Source organism: Canis lupus, chromosome 16, assembly GCF_011100685.1.
Source record: "Canis lupus familiaris isolate Mischka breed German Shepherd chromosome 16, alternate assembly UU_Cfam_GSD_1.0, whole genome shotgun sequence".
Classification (NCBI taxonomy): domain Eukaryota; kingdom Metazoa; phylum Chordata; class Mammalia; order Carnivora; family Canidae; genus Canis; species Canis lupus.
Genome location: NC_049237.1, coordinates 58,231,307 through 58,252,003, shown reverse-complemented (window position 1 = coordinate 58,252,003; position 20,697 = coordinate 58,231,307). Strand labels below are relative to the sequence as shown.

The 20,697-nt window shown below is 38.8% G+C and overlaps 1 protein-coding gene and 1 non-coding gene across 2 annotated transcripts in view; both read right to left on the bottom strand.

The window, feature by feature from the left end:
* Positions 1-20,697, bottom strand: part of CSMD1 (CUB and Sushi multiple domains 1) — a 1,850,581-nt gene that overhangs the window by 1,072,297 nt on the left and 757,587 nt on the right. The window lies entirely within an intron of this gene.
* LOC119869636 lies at positions 2,338-2,502 on the bottom strand. Its single transcript, XR_005371737.1, has one exon. It is a non-coding gene; the product is annotated as a U1 spliceosomal RNA (small nuclear RNA).

Below are 20,697 nucleotides of genomic sequence, written 5' to 3'. Positions count from 1 at the left end.
GCACTGCTCTGACAGGGCCACACTTGGATGCTCACCCCTCAGAACTGCAGCTTTGCTGGGTTACAGAGGGGAACAACCCGGAGACAGGCAGAGATTGGCCGATGTATGGGGCAGCTCCCTCCCCACTTGTCCCTCTTGCCCACTCTGGGTGGTGGGTCATGAAGGTGGTGCCACGAGCCACAGGAGAATGTGCCTGGTCCCTCTAGCTCCAGCTCTGGGTGCAGGTAACAGGCCCGCTGGAGGGGTGGGGGTGGTGGCAGCCACAGGAGGTGCCAGCCAAGGTTCAAACCAGCATCCTGAGAATAGAACTGAATCTCTCCAGAGTGAGAATGGTTAATAACTGGCCACATGCTGAAAAGGTACGGAATTGGAGGGGGTGATGCTAAAGGATGTAGGGGGCATCCACAGGGCACCTTATAACCACATGTGGAAGATATACAGTCCGGTCTTGTTCATACTTTGTCACCAACATGCCTCAATCAGACCCCTCACATACACCCAGGGAAGTGACAAGCAGAAGTACGGTGCTTAATTCCAAGACATGGGGATGTGCATACATTTTATTTTCTCCTTTGCAAATTCTATGAAAAATTATTTTCCTATTATGACTGATTTTAAGGTAGTATATATGAGGGGCGCCTGAGAGGTGCAGTCAGTTAGGTGGAGGGCATTACGCTGAGTGAAATAAGTGAATCAGAGAAGGACAAACATTATATGGTCTCATTCATTTCGGGAATAAAAAAATAGTGAAAGGCAATAAAGGGGAAACGAGAAAAAATGAGTGGGAAATATCAGAAAGGGAGACAGAACATGAGAGACTCCTAACTCTGGGAAACGAACTAGGGGTGGTGGAAGGGGAGGTGGGCAGGGGGTGGGGGTGACTGGGTGACGGGCACTGAGGGAGGCACTTGACGGGATGAGCACTGGGTGTTATTCTGTATGTTGGCAAATTGAACACCAATAAAAAATAAATTTATAAAAGAAAAAAAATGTACAGATTTCGACTCATGTTGTGATCTCATGGGATTGAGGCCCAGGTCAGACTCTGTGCTCAGTGAGGAGTCTGCTTGGGGTTCTCTCTCCCTCTGTCTCTGCCCCACCCCACCCTTGCACATGTGTCCTCTCTCTCTCTTTCTAAAATAAATAAATAAATAAATAAATAATTTTTAAAAATAAGGTAGTATATGCATATTAGTCACTTAAACACAGCAAAAATATATATGGTCAATTTGCTACTACTTTAAATGTTACGGCCAACCAACATGTCGGCCCATTTTACATACAATAATAAAAATTATTAAGTAAGATACCTAAAATATTGCCCTATGGAGTTTATGTATCTCACCACCCAACACTAATTCCATTCAATGGTCAGTATTGCTGCTACTAATACTGAAGGAAAAAAAGAGTATGGAAATTATAATCAAGGAAGCAATAAAATGTCCCCAACATTACTCATATAGGATGGGCTTAGAAGCTTGGGAAGAACCACAGGCTTACTCCTACGTGTTGACATACTCATGCTAGCACAGGCCATGAGATGATGGACAAACCAAATACTCTACACACCAAATGTCTAATGACAAGGGGTGGCGCTGGCCTTAATTATAATAGTGTCTTATTTCTTCACTAATGGATAGTGAGCATCATGTAAATAGCACCAGAAAGCACCTAACAGCAAGTTTTTGTGTTGTGGTTTTTGTTTTTATGATAATTCTAATGACACTGAATAAAGAGTATGGCATTTCTTTTGCTTCCTCTTCACTGTTAATTGCTGCCCCTTCCCTCAGCAGGAGAGACGAGATGATGAGATCTCCTAGAGCCATGTGGGATCAGATTGGCACTGCAGATAAGCCATACCTATGGGTAAGTAAAATATGGATTTGTGGATGAAGAAAAACATAACTTTTTTTTGTCTTTCCTGTATTGAAAATGAATCTCTCAGGAAATGTGTAAGGAATGTCTACCTCAGCTGCCTTGATTTTAACATAACATTGTTAAGCATGTGGCTGCATGGGGTAAAGTCTCCATTACCAACAGAGCCTGCCTTTCCCAGATAGGGGGTCATGGATCCCCAAAGAGTATAGTTCAATATAATTGGTTTCCTGCAATCTATATTTTTTGTGTGCATTTAAACATGTTATTCTGAGACACAGTTCATAGACCTCTGGAATGGCACAGTTCACAGCATGGAAGAGTTAAAATGATATTTCTGAATAGATATCCACAGTGATATCACTTGTTTCTCCCCCTTTTATTTATTTATTTTAAATCTTTCCCCACCTTTAATTTTTTTAATTTTTAAAATTATTATTATTATTATTATTTTTTTTTTACCAGGGTAAAGTGCAAACACAGTCCCCCACTACCACAAATTATGCAGTCGAGAGGTTCCCACATTTGGGAAATCGGAGGGGTCAGCACATCTGGAGTGCAATGGCTAAGCCTTGCCCTGGGAAAACCAGCTTCATGATCATGGTATCTCCCCTGCCGGGTAAGTATCCTCTCCTTTTATTTTAATCAGAACTGCCCTCACCTTGCTTCTATTCAGGTTCTATGGATTTCCAAGTGTGTATGTGTGTCCTAGACAACTGTGTCCCTCCATGGGGATGCTTGCAAGGTGGTGGGCATGGAAGAGCATGGCATTTAGAAGAAGGCAGGGCAGGAGTCAACCCCAGCTCCAACACAACTATGTAATGAGAACATGGGGAAGACCTCTCTGCTCCTCAGTTTGCACATCTGCATGGGATTGCACATAGAAAAAATTATGTAGCCTAACACCTGGTGTAATCCTACATTATAATGCATTAAGTGAAGAAAATATAACAGCGTCAAAATTACACTTGAGGTTATATTTAACCTAATGTGTGAAAATGTTAAATTCACACTTTTTTTTTCTGCTTTAGTCATCAACACATAAACTGTTTTTAGGGGTGATTTTTATTAGTTTGAGATCTGTATCTTAAGTGTAGTTCCAAAATGCATTGGTGCTTAATATAGATGAAGAGCATGTCAGAGTGAAAAAGAAGTGGGTAGGGTGCTTTAGGAGCCAAGTCACATGATTTGATTACAGCTTGTCTTCCTAACAAATACCAGAACAAAAGAAGGCAAATAGAAATATGTTCAAAATGTCATTTGACCACCAGCTATTGTCAAGACTGCATTCTGCCTACCAAAGAGCAAGTGTTGGGAGGATGGACAGATCAAGCCATCCTTGCCTCTTCCACAAAGCCCTGCACTGCACTTTGAATGAATCACCTCTTCAGTCCATGTTCAGTGCATGACGCTAGGGAGACCCATAGTCCAGATTGAATGTTGCTAATTCAACGATAGTTTTTAGAGATCATGTCCTTTGATCTTCTTCAAATATTTCCACAAATTCAAGACTCAAGTATGACGCTCTGGATGGAAAATTCAATGATTTTGTATAGGTTTGCACTGGAGAACAACAGTTTTTCTTCTCCTTTTCAATGGCTTACTGTGACAAAATTTTAGGTCAAGATTTTATGAACAGTTCAAGATTATTATGATTCTTAATGAATATGGGAAAAATGAGATAAATGAAAAATGGTAACCATTAAAATGTCAAGGACTCTGGATATCTTGAAAATTGTCTTGGGGAGTTACCATGAAATCCTAAATGATAATTAAGTATGTACACCCACAAATCTTTATCATTATAATTTTTTCTGGTAATAATTTATTTTTAGTCATAATATCTCAGTGAGATTTGCTTCCTTTTATTGTTGTAGTCTGAAATTTCAAGTGCTCCTCTTTAACTACCTGAACACAATGAAACGTAATGCTGTACTCATTATGACAAGATTCTAGCTAGAATTCCAAAACAGTTCCTTTATTCAATACATTGATGATAATTCTTTTCTGATCATGACACATCAATTTTTGTTTGCTTTGGTTATTGTAACATGTAAGAAAAGTACTGAATATTAAAAACACACAATATTATAGAAATCACAGAAAAATCAATGCAAGCCAGGATTACACAGAACCCCACAATTCTCTACTTAATATACTTATTTTTTAAGTGGAGAAGTTGAATCTCAATGATGAAATTACATAGTCAGATAAAAATGTGAAAAGTCTTTAGAAATTTAGGTTGAGGGATCCCTGGGTGGCGCAGTGGTTTGGTGCCTGCCTTTGGCCCAGGGCATGATCTTGGAGACCCGGGATCGAATCCCACATCAGGCTCCCGGTGCATGGAGCCTGCTTCTCCCTCTGCCTGTGTCTCTGCCTCTCTCTCTCTGTGACTATCATAAATAAATAAAAATTAAAAAAATTAAAAAAAAAAAGAAATTTAGGTTGAAATAAATTTATTGTACTTTCATTATAATAATTAAAAATCCTTTTAACTTTTTAATTTTTTAAAAGATTTATTTACTCATTCATTCATTCATTCATTCATTCATTCGTGACACACAGAGAGAGAGGCAAAGACACAGGCAGAGGGAGAAGCAGGCTCCATGCAGGGAGCCTTACGTGGGACTCCATCCCGGGTCTCCAAGATTAGGCCCTGGGCTGAAGGCAGCATTAAACTGCTGAGCCACCCGAGCTGCCCTACATATCCTTTTTAAAAAGCTACTCTATGGGGATCCCTGGGTGGCGCAGCGGTTTGGCGCCTGCCTTTGGCCCAGGGCGCGATCCTGGAGACCCGGGATCAAATCCCATGTCGGGCTGCCGGTGCATGGAGCCTGCTTCTTCCTCTGCCTGTGTCTCTGCCTCTCTCTCTCTCTCTCTGTGACTATCATTAAAAAATAAATAAATAAATAAATAAATAAAAATAAAATAAATAAAATAAATAAAAATAAAAAGCTACTCTATGCAAGTAATGAATCATTAAATTCTACTCCAGAAACCAATATTGCATTATATGTTAACTATCTAAAATAAATAAATGAAACATGGGGGGGGAAAGAATACACAATGATGGGGATCCCTGGGTGGCGAAGCGGTTTAGCGCCTGCCTTTGGCCCAGGGCTTGATCCTGGAGACCCGGGATCGAATCCCACGTCGGGCTCCTGGTGCATGGAGCCTGCTTCTCCCTCTGTCTGTGTCTCTGCCTCTCTCTCTCTCTCTCTGTGACTAAAATAAATAAAAATCAAAAGAAAATTAAAAAAAAAAAAGAATACACAATGATGATGAACACTGAGTAATGCATAGAATTGTTGAATCACTGTGTTGTATATCTGCAACTAATATAACGCTGTATGTTTACTGTACTGGAATTTAAATTAAAAAAAATAAAAATTTAAAAAGGAAAAATAAAAGCTAAGCAGGGTAAAAGGCATTTGGGTTGATGTTATTTTTCTAATTTCCATAATTCAATTTTGGAGAGTTATTTTATGAATTTAATTCTTCCTTATTTTGTTTTACGTATCTAGATGTTCGGTGCCTAAGACATTATGATATGCTGCAACCAGAAGTAGAGGAATTCAAATTCCAGCCACCACCTTCTATCTAGTTGACCTTGCGTAGGTGCCTAACTTCACTGAGGCATATGGATTGACATATAAATTCACAAGAATCTTTCACAATCCAAATGATTGCTGTGAGGATCAAGTAATCTTACATACTCAGAGTATCTGAGATGAAATAAACATTGGTGTGGATTCTTTTTCCAGTAAGTTAAACAAAAATATGTAAAGTGCAGGAAGTGACAACTGTAGAGTAAAAGGAAATGCAAAATATACATGAACCCTTATTAGCCCTCGGCCAACTACTTCATTTCTACAATTTTCTCAAATCTTACCAAAATATATATGAAAAGTTAAAGGCCAAAGAAAAATAATTTTAAAGCCATTACTGTGTGGATGGAACATTCACAATATGTTCAGGGTGGTTTAGGCACCTGAACTTTGTGGGGCAGGGGCCAGATTCAAGCTTTTGCTTCCTGCAAAGACCTTGGGTATACCTAATTATGAGGGATGACCATTATATGTAGAAGTTATGAAGAGATTGTTACTTTATTTGCCTGGCTCAACAACATTTATTTAAGACAACCCAAAAATTCCTGGACCAGAAAAACATCCTTTATTTACATGTAGATAATTGTACTTTGGAAAGAAGTAATGGAGACACACGGATGTCCAACTCCCACAACTGACAGTTCTTAAGGCTTGTGTCTCAATTTAAGTGTAAAGTACTTTTTTTTTTCCCCCAGAGAAAACATTTTCATCCTGCCATTTCTAGGGCTGGTGGGCTGGCCAGCTGTCTTAGACAGCATTATCACCCCTATAATGACACAACAAAATGAGATGTGGCTGCTCGATGAATTACGTCTTTTCTTTACAATATAGTTAGGTTTTTATTCATTTTACTGAATGTGCTTTAGAAAATGAAGCATCTGCCTGTTTGCTTTTCAAGAGCTCAGTGACAATATGGCATGTTAATGCCTTACTCTATCTTTCTGCATATTCTTTTTTCTTTTTGCATTTCATAACTTTTTTCCCCAGAATGGAAGAACATAAAGGTCATAGAAATGTATAAAATCTTTTATGGAGTGGGTTTTATCCAGGTCTTGAAAACTAAATTTGTATTTTTATACTTAAATTCAAAATTAATTTTTGTCAGCATGTAGTCTTCAGTACATCATTGGTGTATTCATTCAAAAGCCGTTGTTTGGTTTCTCTCTCTCTGAGCATCATGGTGAATGATATCAATTTGCAGTTGAATAAAACATGGTACCTGCCCTCAGAGAGCTTGCAGTGCCAGAGGGAAGCCAGTTCTACAGAAATACATGCTCAAACACATATTTATGTAATAGCTGTGGTGAGTGTTACAAAGGGAAAAAAGAAAATAAAAGTGAGGACCTAAATATCCAAAAATGCCCATAAAGAAAGGAGTTTCATGCTTGAAACACAAAGCACAGGCAGGCAAAACCTGAAGACAGCATTCTGGGGAGCAGGAACAGTCCTGCACGAACACCCAGAAGTAGGAAAGCATTGGTATTGTATGTATTTTGGCATCTCTGAAGGCAGAATAATGCCCCCCACCAAGGATATGCACATCCTCATCCCAAGAACCTGTGCATGTGTTCATGTACTTGACCATGGGGTCTTTACAGATACAGAGTTAAGGATTTTGAGATGGGAAAATTGTCCTGGATTACCTGAATGGATCCAGTGCTATCACAATGGGTTCTTAACTCTGAGAAATTTTCCAGGCTATGATCAAAAGGAGTTATCACTGGAGAAAAACGGTTGGAAAGATGTGAGTCTGCTGGCTTTAAGATGGGGAAAGGGGGGGGGGGGTGGGAGTGAATGGGTGACGGGCACTGGGTGTTATTCTGTATGTTAGTAAATTGAACACCAATTAAAAAAAAAAAAAAAGATGGGGAAAGGGGGCCATGAGCAAAAGAAGGTGGGTAGCCTCTAGAAGCTGGAAAAGACCAGCGAAAAGGCTGCCCATTTTTCCTTCAGAAAAGCAGAACTTGCTGAGCCTGGATTCTAGGTCAATGAGAATCTTGCCAGGAATACATTTTGGGGTATGATTTTTAAGGCCCTAGATTTGCAGTGATTCATTGTAGCAGCAAATAAAAACTTATACCTCTTCTCTCTGGAATGAGCAAAGCCTGTTCGCAATGAATAAAGGGAAATCGAGTCTATCTTCTCCAAATCAAAGTATCCTCTGTTATTAAACAGCTAGATTCTGAATGCGAAATCAGCAGAGAACTTGCAATAAAAAAGCAGTCATTCCACTCGTATGTCACTTTGATCCTTGGTCACTGGCACAGTAGGGCTGGAGGGTCAGGTAGGTTGGTATGCAGGGATGTAGATAGGTAGGTACATACATACACCCATACATACACATAAATACACAATTGGAGATAAATTAAAACTAAAAACTCAAGCATCTGTGGGTGTTTAGTCCTTAATTACATGTGCTGATGGTGGACTACATGTGCTATACCTAAGAAATCTAATTTCAAAACAGTTATTGACAATATAACCTTGTTATATTGTCTCTGATAATCAATTCATGAGGTGGTAAGAAGAAAATTGAGTTTTTTCAGGTTTTACTTTTGTGTTTGTTTTCTAAGAATTAGAATTATTTTCCACTTCCAAGTTAGCGAACTAACAGAACATCCATCATTTGATAATATTTTAAAAATTAGGAAAACTAGAAATGTGTCCCATAATCTAAGTATAAAGCCACTATTCCTCCTCCAAGAATTCCTGAGTTTGTCAACAGTTTTTAGATTATAAAATAAATAAGATTCGATATTTTATAACCAATATCTTATCCACTATAATATATGGGAATTACTATACCTCTTCTATTCCACGCTGACAGGCAGATTCAATCTGATTGGCTAAAACATTTGATAAACATGTGTGTGGAAATGGTATATAATGAAAAGCCTATATTATCTTATAAAAATCCTATCTCATTTATTCTAACAGCAGCATTTTTAATTTTGTTATGACAATATTATATAGTTTCTTTTAAAAAATGAAGCATGATTTGACATATATGCTTTCAGCTCAACTCTCTTGAATAAAATTGTTCTTGAATAGAGAATTTGGTGTAGAGTATTTGTTTTAAATAGTTTCATTTCATATGTTTAATTTGTTAAACCCAAAGTAAATATATTACTCATAATAATGCTTTTCCTGCTCATCTAGTTTTTTAAATATCCCCTTAAAAGAAATCTGTTTATTCTTATTTATTCATATATATTTGGAGTAAAGATTAAATTTTATTTTTTAAAGATTTTATTTATCTATTTGAGAGAGCATGAATGGCGGGGGACGGGTAGAGGAAGATGGACAAGCAGACTCCCTGGTGAACACAGAGTCCAACGAATGGCTTGATCCCAGGACCCTGAGACATGACCTGAGCCAAAGGCAGACACTTAACCAATTGAGTCACCCAGTCACTCTGAAGATTAAATATTAAAGATAAATTGTATAAGGCAAGAGCTATAAAAAATTATTTTAGCCTTGGCATGTTCCTCACCTCTTTGTAATATCATCAAATTAATGTTCTCTGTTTGCTATTTGCCAGATTATTTGCTTATAAATGCAACTTAGCTTTCCAAGCAATCCGATGGAAGGAACTCTTTTTCCCATTGTATGGATGAAGACACTGACCTTAAGGGTCTAAGGTCATTCCAGCCATTTGGAAGTGACACAGAAGTTCCTGGTGAGGATGCGATCAAACCTGGAATGGTGTGTATCGTGCACCCACCCACAGCCCCAACATGTCTCACCGCAATGGCTGTTATAACTCAGATAGGAGAGATCACCAAGTTTCTTTTGCCCATTAATACATGTTGACGTCAGCTGAATTCATTGGCCACTGTGCTCTGAACAGATATGGCCGTGGAAGAAATAAATGCCTGTGCTAACTATTTCTGAAGTATGAATTGAGAATTGTTTACTGAGAGCATGCTTCTACAAATGAACATCCTAAGACAGGAAATGAACAGCCTTTACTATTATCAACCCTCCAGAAAATCAGTCTTAGATCTTCTTGCAGACAGGTTTTTTTTTCTCATTCTTGTTTTATTTAGTGCTTTCTTTTCCTGAAGCCTCTAGCCTCATGATCTGTCCATTTATGACATTTTTATTCTATGCTCTTCAAAAAATACATCGTTTCTCCCTACTTCACCAAGAAATCTTTCCAGAGTTATGTTCTTTCTCCTCAGTCTGAAGAACAGAAAGATGAGTGACTAGTTGAAATAATGCCCAGAGAGAAGAGAGGGAGTTCCAGCCATTTGGTGCCAGTGATTATTCATAAGACATGGAAATATATTCAGAAAAACTAGGATTTCAAAATATGTTCAAGGAAACAATGCCATTAAAGCTGATTTTTGGGTGATTTGTAGATAGTCTCAATTTTGATGAGTTTTGAGTGATTGCCTATATGATTCTAGAAACAAATTATTTGATTACAATATTATTTTCCCAAATTTCAAAAACCACTGTATAATGTAAACAAATACCCTTTCCTCTGGAAGGATATAAAGCACACAATATTTATTTTTTTTGTTTTAATCCAATTAGCCAACATATATACATCACTAATTTCAGATGTAGGGTTCAGTTATTCATCAGTTGCATATAACATCCAGTTCTTATTACAACACATGGCTCCTTATAACCTGTCACCCAATTACCCCATCCCCCACCACCCCCCAGTGACCCTCAGTTTGTTTCCTAGAGATTAGCATCTCTCATGGTTAGTCTCCCTCTCTGATTTCTTCCCATTCAGTTTTCCCTCCCTTCCCTAATGTTCTCTGTGCTGTTTCTTACAATCCACATATGAGTGAAACGAGATGATAATTGTCTTCCTCTGATTGACTTATTTCACTCAGCATAATACCCTCCAGTTCCATCCACCTTGATGTAAGTGGTAAGATCCCATACCTTTGGATGGCTGAATAATATCCCATTGTATAATGTTTCTTATAAATATTTTTCACACCATCAATTTATAGAATACCCTTTAAAATGCCTTAATGGATATTATAACATATACCTCTTTCAGGTGTGTATAAAATCTGTCTTCACATTTGATCTTGGCCAAAAGGTCAAGAAGCGATTGTCTTCACATTTGAAAGAGGTATTCTATTAACTTCAGAAAAGTGTTTTCTAATTTTCTAATTGATATTAAAAATACTACAGTGGGAAAAAATAATGTATATGTAGTGATAAATATAAGAATACAAGGTGAGATAGATACAAATTATATGAAAAGTTATAAATGAACAAAATAGCTACTATTATTATTTCAAATGACAGAATTAAATCACACAATTATCAGTGATCGAAACCATATTGGCATTAATTTCAGTAGCTGGGGCTGGCAATTATCTGACTAGCAGTAAGAGAGATGAACAATTTAGGTATTTTTCACATATTCAAGAAAGATTTTAAAAAGTGAATAATATTTTTCTTTAATCAGCTCCCTTGTACTTATTTTGCATATTGAACTTTATCTAAAACTTAAATAGCTGATTTTATTTTTACTTATTTCTTTAAAATTGTTGCTAACCATTAATATTTCTTAAAAAGAAAATGATTAAAAAAACCTTTTCATTATAAACAGGAGGTTGTTTATGTATCACTAAGTAAGTTAAGCATTTACATGATGGTTTCAAATGAAACTTTTTTTTTTAAATGAAACTTTTTTAAAAGACGTATTAATTTATGTGAGAAAAAGCATGAGCAAGGGAGCAGGGGGAGGAGGGCAGGGGAGGGAGAGAATCTTAAGTAGACCCCATGCTGAGGGTGGAGCCTGACACAGGGCTCTATCCCATGACCCCGAGGTCATGACCTGAGCCAAAACCAAGAAGCAGACACCCAACTGAGCCACCCAGGCACCTCTCAAATAAAACTTTTTTAAAATAAATGCATAAATTGAAAAGTCAATAGAGATAATGTAAGATTTCATAATCTTTTTTAAATAACAAGCCATTAAAATGTATAATGCTAAAGGCTAAAATAATTATATTGAAATTGTCCCACACCTGGTGATATTGTTTAGGAATTGGTCTGTATTTGGAGAGCAACAAGTCAGCACAGAGCAAGAACCACACTTATGTTCCTATTAATTAGTCTAATTTTTCTATTCCTGAAAATCTATATTTAGATGACATTCATTATAGCATGAAATATTTATGCAGAGAAAAGTAAAACTTAAAATCCCAACAACAGAGGAACAGTTAAATGTATGATAGTTTATCAGGACAATTGATTTTGTTTATACTGAGAGACCAAAAACACACACCCATTTATTACCTATTGAGTGTGATGTTAGAATATGAAAGTCTATGCATATCATGATTCTATTGATGTAAAGCATCTAAGCATATGGGTGGAGACTTCCGGGTAATAGGAATGAAAAGAGATGTAGCAATAGAGCAAATATATATTTCTTCCTTCTAAAGGTAAGCCCCTTGTTAGGTTTGCTTCTGCAGTCAATACATAGAGCGTGAGAAGGAAAAAAGGGTGAAGAAGTAGGAGAAAAAGAAAGAAAAACAAATTAGATCGTACTGGAATCCTTTTCAGGAGTAAAAGAAAAGCAGTTCTCCAAGGAATTAAGTTGCTGGCCTGTTATAATTACCTTGTTATTAAAACTCTATTATACCTGTTTTGAGAATTTCCATGACTATAGAAAGCTGATAATTGATGTTTCTGTTCATTTGCCTTCTGCAGTTTATTAATCTAAGATGAACTATAAGAGCAAATTATATTTTTAACTTCAATATCATACCGATTTGACTTGCTCTATTTTCTTTTTCGTTCTGAAAATAATTTTAAGAGAATGAATGTGGAGTAATAAAACCTAGGCTGTGATATGCAGCAGAATGACATAAAACCAATTCTATAAAAGAGCATGATGAGTCAAGAAATGACTAAAAATATACCAGAAAGAAAATGCATGAAAGATGGAGAAAATATACTTGTGGGGATTTTGCATCATGGAAACCAGAAAAAAGAACATCTAGAAAACTGCCCTGATTTATAACAGCTTACCTTAATATCCAGGTTTGGAAAATTACAGTAGCATTGAGTATCCCTTCAGCATACAAGGGAGTGTAGCTTTCTTAAATGTCTTCACTGATATGCCTTCTAGATTTGAGGGATGAAAATTCAGCCTTATGCGGTAGGTATTTGAGAGCAGAGAAACCCACACTTGAAAACTTCCTTATTCTTACCTATAAACCATAACGAATCCTACCCTACCCTCTCCCGTCTCTTTGACTCCTCGCTTCTTGGATGATTCTCTTTCTTGAATCTTGCCCTCGAATGACTTATCGTATAAGCACATGTTTAAATTTTCTATTAAAAAATGGGGGTGCTGGATGGCTCAGCTGGTTAAGGGTCTGTCTTGGGCTCAGGTCACAATCCCAAGACCCAAGGATTGAGTCCCACCTTGGGGAGTTCCTGCCCAGAGGGGAACCTGCTTCTCCCTCTCCCTCTTCCTCTGTGAGCATTCTCTCTTTTGCTCTCCTATCTCTCAAATAAATAGGTAAATGAATCCAAAAAAATAAAAATAAAATAAAAATAAATAAACCTACCCTGGAAGCCAAGGTTCACTCCATACATAGCTTTACCTTTCTAACCCACGTAAAGCTTTTGAAATGCAGTCACCTAATTCACTAAAATACAAGGGGCTTTCAATCTCTCTTCTTCTGACTACATCTGGATCCTAAGTTCTTCCCATTTATCAGGTGTCTTCCCTCCATCTTGCTGGCAAAGCGAGAACTCTCAATGACTAATAGGGTCCCATAACTTTACTGCTAGGACTCTGCTATGGTCCAGGCAGGTTAATAGTAAAACAAGAACTGCCTATTAAGGCACAGGAAGAATTTCCTGGTCTGTCCTGGAACTACTTTCCAAGTCTCCTCTCCTACCACTTACCCAGTTGTCTCCTCTTCTCTGGTCATTGTGAACTACTTGGATTTCCTTTCGGCCAGCACCTGCCCCTGACCCCCCACCCCAATCCCCACAATCAGGCATAGTGTCACCAAGGGGTGGACTGAAGTTTGCTGTTTGGTTTTTGCTTAATATCATTTTTGCCAACTTCTCCTGTCACGAGACATGTTCAGTTGTGAAAAGTAGGTATGTATGATATCAACATTGACCCGCACAAATCCAATGTTCTCTTCTTATGATTATATCGTGGGCATTGAGGGCTCTTATGAATCTCAGCTGTTTGAAACAGGAAAGCCAAGTTTTCAAATTTACACTGAGGATACTAACTAGGTAACAAGATTCTTCTTGTGTAGAGTAGCTTAATACTAGTTTATCATGGAGTTTTATAAATGTTCCACCAGGAAACAGAATATTAGGTCAATTTCCCAAAAAGTTTAGAGTAAAACAAACTCATAGCTAATTAAATAATATTCCATTAATGTTTGGAGTAGCCCAGAGGAAAACTTTATCTGAGAAAGCCAATTTTCCACTTCAGTTTGCTTGTTTGAGTGTATCCTTGATTTATCTGGGTAACTTAAAGCAGTAGAAATCAGTAAATCTTTAACATATTAAATTAGTAGAGATATTTCCAATTCAATTAGTATATAGCCAGGAGCTTATCTATAAGGCCCCAAGACCAATACCACGCTCAGGTTTGCAAAGGCCCCCGTATCCAACATGGGAAATGTTCCCTAGCAGTCGTTCACTCTTTGTTGCCCAGACAATGTTTTGTGCAAGGGACGGCAATTTAGCAAGAAACTATTTGGTCTTAGGCCTTCTTTTCACTCCCCTAAGCAAAAAGTGTTTCTACAGGAAATTACTTTTACAAACATACAGCCAACAACACCAAAGCAAAGGCTTAAAGATAATTCAAAATATACATACATCTCTTTATTAAGAAATTCATATCTACATGTTAATTACATCTTGGAAATTTGCTGCTCTAATCACTGAATAGGTTGTAGAAAAAATTTTATTCCTTTTTTTCTTTTTTTTAAATTTTTTTAAAATTTATTTATGATAGTCACACACACACACACAGAGAGAGAGAGTCAGAGACACAGGCAGAGGGAGAAGCAGGCTCCATGCAGTGGAGCCCGACGTGGGATTCGATCCCGGGTCTCCAGGATCGCGCCCTGGGCCAAAGGCAGGCTCCAAACCGCTGCGTCACCCAGGGATCCCAAAAATTTTATTCCTTACTTGACATAAATCACACACATCAAATTAAAACTAATGGAAAGAAAATTCAAAAGATCCAGACGTTCTCTTTTACTTCTTTCCCTAACCCACTATCCTTACATCAATCTCTTAAATTCATTTGACTTTCTTTATTCTCTGTTTTTCTGTGAAATAATGCCATTCATCCAGAATCACTTTACCTAAATCAAAGTCACTGAATTATTGTCATCAAATCCACAAACTCAGCAGTTCACATACAATGAGACAGTTGGAGCCCCTTTGAAAATGTTACAATATGTTTCAATGTATTTATTTTGATTTTTATCTTTTGCACACTTTTGAGCATTCAAAGGGATAGTTAGCAAAATTGGGCAGAAAGGATATCTGCTAAATTGGCAAAAAAAAAAAAAAAAACACAAAAAAAACCCACCATAAACTGCTTCACAAAGCAACATCCCTTGTATTACATTAAATTCTCTAAAATGGCAGTATCTTTCATTTGAAAGGGAAGTTTCAGGCAAATTGAACATTAAGGAAAGTGACTTGCAAGTGGGGAATTGGCAAAGAGCCTTACACACATATACCTTCTTCACAAACTTTTCCCTCCAAATTTCCCTTATGTATTTCTGGACATTAAATGACAATTTTTCAGTGGGACTCTTTGAGGGTGTAAAAACCTAACTGGTTTTCATAATAAAAAATATTTTAATTATTTATTTATTTATTCATGAGAGACAGAGAGGCAGAGACACAGGCAGAGGGAGAAGCAGGCTCCTTGCAGGGAGCCCGACGTGGGACTCGATCCCAGGACCCCAGGATCACACCCTGGGCCGAAGGCAGATGCTCAACCACTGAGCAACCCAGGGGACCCTGATAATCAAAAATCTTATCTACATAAAACATTCTGTCAATGTCATCAATATACTATTTAGGAACAAAAGAGGAATTAAGTAAACTATAAACTATACCCCTATTTTTGGAGGGATACTGAGCATTCAGTGTATCTTTGGTTTTAAAATTGCTCTGGAGGGCAGTGGGTGGGGGAATGGGGTAACTGGGTGATGGGCATCAAGGAGGGAACGTGATGTGATGCACACTGGGTGTGATATAAGCCTAATGAATGACTGCCCTCTACTTCTGAAACCAATAACCAATATATTAATTCATTGAACTTAAATAAAATAAAATTAACTTAAAAAATTGTAGTTGAAAAAAGCATTTTGTGGGGTAGTAATTTGATAATAGGGCCAATAAATTCACGTTCAGTTACAAGGAAGCATGGGTGCTGTCTACTGCATACCCAAGCCATACTTTCAAATAATATATTGGTGAATAAGTGTTCTTTATTATGCTCAAAACACCTTTAGCTACTTCCCTCTTTACTGCTTTTTTTTTTGCTTCCCATGCCTACATTAATTTCTAATTTATTTACAACCTTAATGAAAACTAGAAACTTAGCATCCAAAGACATAGCTACAAATAACTTCTAAAAAACCCCAAAACCCAATGAATTAAAAGACTTTAATATAGAGACTCTCATTAAGAAATGGAAAGTGTACTTCATCCCTTGTGATCTCATGTGATTAATTTTCCTGGTATTAGCGGAAAATGATAAAAATTTACTTAATATATGTTGTCCTTCCAGACTAAAGAATTGGCAGAACCTTAGAGCTTTTTCAGGTTAGAGATCCTAGAAATTTTGGATTTCATAGAACATCATTTTTTTTCTAAATTGTATTTTTTAAAAAATCAATTCCTGACGTCATCGGTAGACAGTGGTTATCTACACAATAATACTCTCTACTATTGCCATTTGCTTATCAAAGAACAAAAAATTATCAGAACAAAAGTTTATTGTTTTATACAACATAAGTGAGTATTAAAAGTTATGAAAAGTTTACCCAATTTACCTTATTTTCTCATTGGCTGCTGAAAAACTTCATCACCCCAGTGCAGTTCATAGACCAGCATTCAGGCAAGAGACCTTTCCAGTTAACCCCTCTCCTCTGGGAAGCTGAGGGCAATGACTCAGTGGCTCACCCAGAAAAACGACCCTGATCTTCTGATCCCCAACCAGGTTCTTTTCCATATGTCCAAGACCTGGTGTTTAATTCTGAGTCATGTGGTTTTCTTTCTCTTAAAAAAAAAAATGAGTTGTTGGATTAAAACTGAATCTGAAGTCATTTTCAGCTCCCTAATGTCCAAAATGCAAGAATATATAGGCTCTTCACCCAGGCGAGCATATTTATAAACTCAAAAATAACATCTGGAAAATCTCTCACCAGTGTATAAACCAAATGGGGAGCAACCGAGTTTGAATGTGAATCATATTTCACTAATGGGTACATGCTGTCTATGAACCAGATGGATCGCTCCATTCCAAGAGCAACTGACGCAGGTCCTGTCAGGCTCCCCATCAGTACTACTCACACTAGGCTTTTTTGCTCCAGATGGGTGATAAAGGAAAGTTTTTCAGGGGCCATGTGCAAAGAAGTCCTTCATTTGGCACTGAGATGTTCAATCCATCTTAAACACCACCAGCGAGGCCATGGTGATAGCGCCTCTCGTATTAGGGCACACACATAGATGCTGACTAATGACCAGAATGAGAAAACTTGTGGGATACAATTTGGTGTGGCTTTAAAATAGAAATAATATATACAGGGTTGAGAAATAAAATACCTTTGCCTCCCTACTGGGAAATTCAAAGAAAAACCAAAGGCTAAATTTTTCTATTTTTAATAATTTTTAAAACTCAAGTAGGGTATTTGCTCACTGATAGGGATGAACCCAGAAATGGGCTGTGGATGATACATGGAGGCATGGGTTTCTGTGGGGCATTGTGGCTGTGGGGATGGGAGTCTTGCCACGGAGACACGGTTGTCCGGCCGGCGAATGGAGGAGGGCACGGTGCAGACACATTCTGATTGAGAAAAGTAAGGGAGTATGACCGTGCTGGCACACTTGTGGTTGGGGCTGGACATTGGATGAGGTACAGAATGGCAGAAGAGCCCAGAGGAGGCCACTTTAATCTCTCTACTGTCAGTCAGAGTGTGGGCATTTCCTCAAGGCGATGACATCAGCACAAGGTATTGTTCATCAAAGAGAAAAGGACAAGGGAGATGAGATGGGGGGACGCCACTCCGGGAACAGTCCACACCGAACTGAGAATCACCACAGCACAGCGCATCATTAAGAATAAATAGGTTTGGGGGGTGGGGAAAGAAGAAGGAGAAGAAGGAGAAGAAGAAGGAAGAAAAGAAGAAGAAGAAAAAGAAAAGAAGAAGACAAAAGATAGACGAATCAGAATAAGAAGAAGAAGAATAATGAGTAAGACGAAGACATCAATACAATGCTAGAAACTCCTCCTCCCCTCCTCCTCCTTCCTCCTCCCTGCCTCAGCCCTCCTCCACCTCCCTCCTCCTTCTCCTCTCCCTTCTCCCCTCCCCTCCTCCTCCTCCTCCTCCTCTCTCCTCCTCCCTCCTCCTCCTCCTCCTCCTCCTCCTCCTCCTCCTCCTCCCTCCTCCCTCCTCCGCCCCTCCTCCTCCTCCTCCTCCCTCGCCGATCCCCTCCCCTCTCCTCCCCTCCCCTCTCTCTTCTGGAGGAGGAGGAGGAATAGGTCTGGAGTCCTCTTCTGCAGAATTAGTTTCTCTCCCTCACTCTGGAGCTAGCCGCGACTAGCTGACGTGTTTTTAAGCTGATAGCGCCTCACGCAGAAGTCGTATATTAAAGATTACCCGGGAACCACTGTCCTGCTAAATCCCTCAGCAGGATCACAAGGTACAACGGCCACTTTCGTTTTCTTCTTTATTTTCTTAGATTGATTCCTCTTTTCTGGGAATTTCTTTTCTTCCTCCCTTCTACTTATTCTGTCGCCATTCAAATTCCCATCGAATCTGATCATCTTGAGCAAAATATTTCCTACCATGAAAACACGTTGCTATGAGAATATGCTATGCCATGTGAATAATCTGACGTAGAAATCCATCCATGGAGCAAAGCGATTGCGAATGATGCAGAGGCAGACCGAAAGCCAGGAGCAAGAGCCACTTAAGTATTACCCATCGCAGCTTTTAACATTAAATTTCCATAGAATTAATGGCATAGACCTTTATCCAGATTTTCCTTTCTTCAACTTTTAGGCATTTGCCTATCAACCCATAGGCAGCAACTATCTTTACTCAAAAGTTAAAAGGCTAACCTATTTTCTAATTATCTCTACATAAACTTTTTAAAACCTGTATTTAGGGATGCCTGGGTGGCTCAGTGGTTGAGCGTCTGCCTTTGGCCCAGGGCGTGATCCTGGAATCCAAGGATCGAGTCCCACGTCGGGCTCCCTGCATGGAGCCTGCTTCTCCCTCTGCCTGTGGCTCTGCCTCTCTCTCTCTCTCTGTGTGTGTGTGTCTCTCATGAATAAATAAATAAATAAAATCTCAAAAAAATAAAATAATAAAAAATAGAACCTATATTTAATGTTATCTATGTACTGAGTATTCATTTAGCTTCTACTACGTGTCAAATGCTAGAGTAGGTTCTCTACAAAAAGTGCACGGTTCGGGACTGGTCTCTGCTAGGCTGGAGTTAGTATAGCAGGCATGACACACGGGCTTTAATTCTACGAGAGAACTAAAGCCATCGTGGGGACCATGACACTGGTCCCCGAAGCCAGGCCTCAGTGTAACAGAAGGTTTGGGACACAGACTACTTGGTCGGTTACCTAGCATAGGACATGAAGGGTAAGTAGATTGGGGGAAAGATGATTGGGGGACAGCTCTGGAGCATAAGCTGAGGAAATAAATTAACTGCTTATTCCTGGAGTAAGCCAAGGCATTTTTCATATTTATTTATTTATCTATCTCTCTATCTATCTCTCTCTCTATCTCTCTATCTACGTATCTATAAATCAGTATGATATCTTTGGAGCATAAAACTCTTAAAACCAGGTAATGCATCTTCCAGATGATTCCAAGGGCAGTCCTCAATATTTTCCAAAGGAATGAATGGCTGGATGGCCGGGTTGTTACTTAGACAATCACAGGTGACCACGGTACCTGTGTATTTAATACACAGTCATTCAAGACACATGGAGAGAAGGGCAAAGTCCCGATGACATAATGATTGGATAGAACAGAACAAAGAACACGAAGGGGTCTCCGAGCTACTGAGCTGTCCGGCACCGAGTCCCTAAACTTCACCCCAGTTTTTATTCTTACTTCTTAGACCTCTGCACTTTATTTTGTTGTAAGTTTAAAATGCCCTTCCATACAACGGAGGTCGATAAATGGTGATTGAACTCAGGCCCTGAAATGGAAATAAGCTTTGCTCCTCCAGGATTTCAGAAGCAAAGAAAGTCTTGTGTTATCAGAAAAAGTCTTCGTCAGAATTTCGGACACAGGCATTGTGCATGTGTGCCTGTGAATGCCTGCGTGTGCCTGTGTGTGCACGGGTGCAAATGTGCATGTGTGTACACGTGTGTGCACATGTGAATGAATGTATGTACATGCATGCAAAGCACGTGCGTGTGCAGCGATCAGCACGAGGATCTGTGCGGCAACACACAGTTACACGCTTTGAATCATCCACGAGCTGTAGACACGGGTATGTGTATATTTCAAATGCAGCAGGACCTTCAGAGAAGTATACAAAATACAAACACAGTTTCAAGGAAAACTAAAAAACTATAACCATCAGGCTTAAACTGCATTTTCTTAAAATGTCTTTTTTTTTTTTTTTTTGGTCTTACAACTTACTTTCTTTTTGGACTCCTGATGAACACAAACGAGCACACTTCACATGAGACGCGGATACAGGACCTACTCTGTCAGGATTAGTGAGAAAGTCAAGCGCGATTCTGTTTCAGTTCTAACGATTCCTTCCAAGCTGGCTCAGAGAAAGCCATGGAGCCAGCAACATAACAGTACGTCTATTTCTAGCACGTGAATGGGCCTCAGTTCTCGGGCCGCCAACCCCAGGAGACGCAGAGCATCCCAAACAGGTGCCCACAGGGACCCTGTGTCAAAGCCCAGGGGCTCCTCCCGCTGACACCCCTAGGTGGCGCCCGCTCTCAGGGATTTGC